This window comes from Citrus sinensis, chromosome 9, assembly GCF_022201045.2.
Source record: "Citrus sinensis cultivar Valencia sweet orange chromosome 9, DVS_A1.0, whole genome shotgun sequence".
In the NCBI taxonomy this organism is placed as follows: domain Eukaryota; kingdom Viridiplantae; phylum Streptophyta; class Magnoliopsida; order Sapindales; family Rutaceae; genus Citrus; species Citrus sinensis.
Window position 1 is genome coordinate 13,305,043 of NC_068564.1, and position 3,498 is coordinate 13,308,540.

General features: G+C 38.3%; 1 non-coding gene across 1 annotated transcript; it reads right to left on the minus strand.

The window, feature by feature from the left end:
* Positions 1-591: 591 nt before the first annotated feature.
* On the minus strand, positions 592-695 carry LOC127900165 (small nucleolar RNA R71). Its single transcript, XR_008052182.1, has one exon. It is a non-coding gene; the product is annotated as a small nucleolar RNA R71 (small nucleolar RNA).
* Between the last annotated feature and the right edge of the window lie 2,803 nt (positions 696-3,498).

Genomic DNA, 3,498 nt, shown 5'->3' on the forward strand with positions numbered 1-3,498 from the left:
TTTTGGAACCCAAATGCATTTAATACCATAATATGCATTTCTTTTTACTGGACACCTATTTTTCATATGACCATCTTGATTACAGAAATGACATATAACTTGATTGCTACTAGATGTACTCTTCACAAAGTAGTTCTTATAATATTTTTGTTTCAAGTTTGACTTATAACCAATACCCCCTTTGTTAAACACACATTTTTGTGAATTGAGCATGTTATCCAACATCTTTTGCCCATTTGTAAATTTCAAAACAATCTCATTTAACTCATTGCTCTTTTTCTTAAGCGTTTCATTTTTATTTTTCAAATCATCTATGTGTGATTCTAAATGCTCATGTGAGGTGCTAGAAAATGAGGACCCATATAATCATCTGAATGATTTTCATGCCATTTGTCAAACTTTTAAATATGAAAAATTTTCAGACGATGATGTTAAACTCAGATTATTCCTATTTTCTTTAAAGGATAGAACTCGTTCAAGGATAGAGCTCGTTCATGGTTAAATACTTTGCCTGCTAATAGCATTACATCATGGGAACAAATGGTAACTAAATTTTTGAATAAATATTTCCCAGTGCATAAAACCAATGTTATTCGCAGGGAAATCTCGGAGTTTACCCAGAGAGAAGACGAGCAGTTTTTCGAAACATGGGAGCGATTCAATGGGCTACTCTTAAAGTGTCCACATCATGGGTGCGAGAAATGGCACCAATGCCAATACTTTTTGGAGGGATTAATGCCGAATGTGCAAGAATGGCTAATGGCAACAAGTGGAGGAGAGCTAATGTCAAAAAGTGCATCAGAGATTTGGGAATTCTTCCAGCGACAAGCGGATAATTCCCAACAACGGAGTCGATCACTCAGGAATACTAGAAGAATTAAGGGAGTAAATGAGGTTCAAATTGGTGAGTCAACTTCGGGAATCAAAGAAGTCAAGGAGATGGTTGAAGGTCTTGCTCGACAAATAGCATCGTTATCGACTGCTAAATCAACTGAACCACATGACCTTGACTCATACTCAGATCAAGTCAATGCCATAGGTGTAATGAGAAAACCATCCAATTACAACCCATACTCCAACACATATAACCCTGGATGGAGAGACCACCCTAATTTTTCATGGTCTCAAGGATTCCAATAGAATGGACCAGCAGCTCCAGCTTCACCAATGCAACAAATTCCTCAAGTTCCTCAAGCCTCTCAGCCACCATTCAGACCATACAATCAGAACCAGAACTACTCTCAACCCAGACCATGGGAGGATGCATTCTAGAATTTCAAGAATGTTACTCACTCTACGATTGAACAACAGAACCGCACCATTGATGGACTACGAAATGAGTTAAGAGCAGGCTTCAATTCACAAGCCCAATCAGTTTCAAGCCTTGAGAAGATGGTGGGACAACTAGCTTCTTCAGTTCAGACCTTGGCAATGACCGTTGAGAAAGGTAAGTTTCCAAGTCAACCAGTGCCTAATCCTAAAGGAGTACATGAAGCAAGTACCAGTCATGACTTTGCGAAAAGGAAAAGAAGTCGACAATAAAGTGGAGATGCCGGTGACAAAAGAAAATCAAATTGTACCTATAAATGATGACGACTCATCACCGGAGGAGAAAGAAGAAACCAACCCACGAGAATACGTTCCCAAAGCTCCATTTCCTCATAGGTTAGCTAAAGGCAAGAAGGGAAAATCAACAGGTGAGATTCTTGAAATCTTCAAACAGGTAAGTGTTAACATCCCTTTGCTTGATGCTATTAAACAAGTTCCATCTTATGCCAAATTTCTTAAAGACCTTTGTACTAAAAAGAGAAATATTCATGTTCAAAAGAAGGCATTTTTAACAGAAAACGTTAGTTCTATACTCCAACATAAAATTCCTCTAAAATGCAAAGACCCAGGCTCCCCCACTATCTCATGTAGTATAGGGAACCACACAATTGAGAATGCTTTGTTGGATTTAGGAGCTAGTATAAATCTGTTGCCTTACTCAGTATTTTTGAAACTTGGACTTGGAGAATTACACCCAACTCCAGTGGTGTTACAACTTGCAGATCGGTCCACGAAAATACCTCGTGGCATTGTGGAGGACGTGCTTATCCAAGTAGACAAGTTTTATTTTCCTGTTGATTTCATTGTAATTGACACTCAACCAATACAGGATTTAATAAAGCATATCCCCATTATTCTAGGCCGACCTTTCTTGGCAACTGCGGATGCTCACATTCAATGCAGGACTGGAAATATGCAGTTGTCCTTCAGCAACATGACTATGGAGCTAAACATTTTCAACATTGCCAAACAACCTCACAGTGCAGATGATGGAATTGTTGATGTGGATTTAATAGAAACAATAGTTGATAATACTTTTATTTCAAACCTTAGTGATGATCCTTTACAAACGTGTTTAACTCACTTTGGTTTGGATTTTGATATTGACAGATCGGTTGATGAGGTCAACGCCCTACTTGACTCAGCACCATCCATGGACACTAATAAATGGAAGTCAAGAGTTGAACAACTAGCACCATCAGAAAAGAAACTCATCCCATCATCAGAATCATCACCGAGACTCGAGCTCAAACCATTGCCCAACACTCTGGAATATGCATTTTTGGGAGAAGAAAGTTCTCTGCCGGTAATCATCTCATCATCCCTCAATGACGAACAAACAGGTAAGTTGTTGGATGTTTTAAAAGAGCACAAAGGAGCATTATGATGGACTATAGCAGACATAAAAGGTATAAACCCAGTAGACTGCATGCATTACATTCACCTTGATGAAAATGTTAAACCTACTAGGGAAATGCAACGTCGGTTAAATCCTAACATGAAAGAAGTTGTTAGAACTGAAGTCCTTAAGCTATTAGACGCAAGTATCATTTACCCAATTTCTGATAGCTCATGGGTCAGTCCTGTACAAGTTGTTCCCAAAACGTCAGGAGTCACAGTAGTTACCAATGCTGATAATGAATTAATACCAACTAGAGTAACTACAGGATGGCGTGTATGCATTGATTATAGAAAGTTAAATTATGTCACACGTAAAGACCATTTTCCTTTACCATTTATCGATCAAATGCTTGATAGATTAGCAGGCCATGAATTTTATTGCTTTCTAGATGGCTACTCAGGATATAATCAGATTCCCATAGCACCGAAAGATCAAGAGAAAACCACTTTCACTTGCCCTTTTGGCACTTTTGGATATAGGAGAATGCCATTTGGATTATGTAATGCACCTGCTACATTTCAACGATGCATGTTAAGCATTTTTTCTGATATGGTTGAATGATTCCTTGAAGTCTTTATGGATGACTTTTATGTCTTTGGTGACTCGTTTGATCAATGTTTACATCATCTAACACTAGTTCTGCAGAGATGTATCGAGAAGAACTTGGTCTTAAATTGGGAGAAATGTCATTTTATGGTAAAACAAGGTATTGTTCTCGGTCACATCATTTCGGGCAAAGGTATTGAGATTGACAAAGCCAAGGTAGA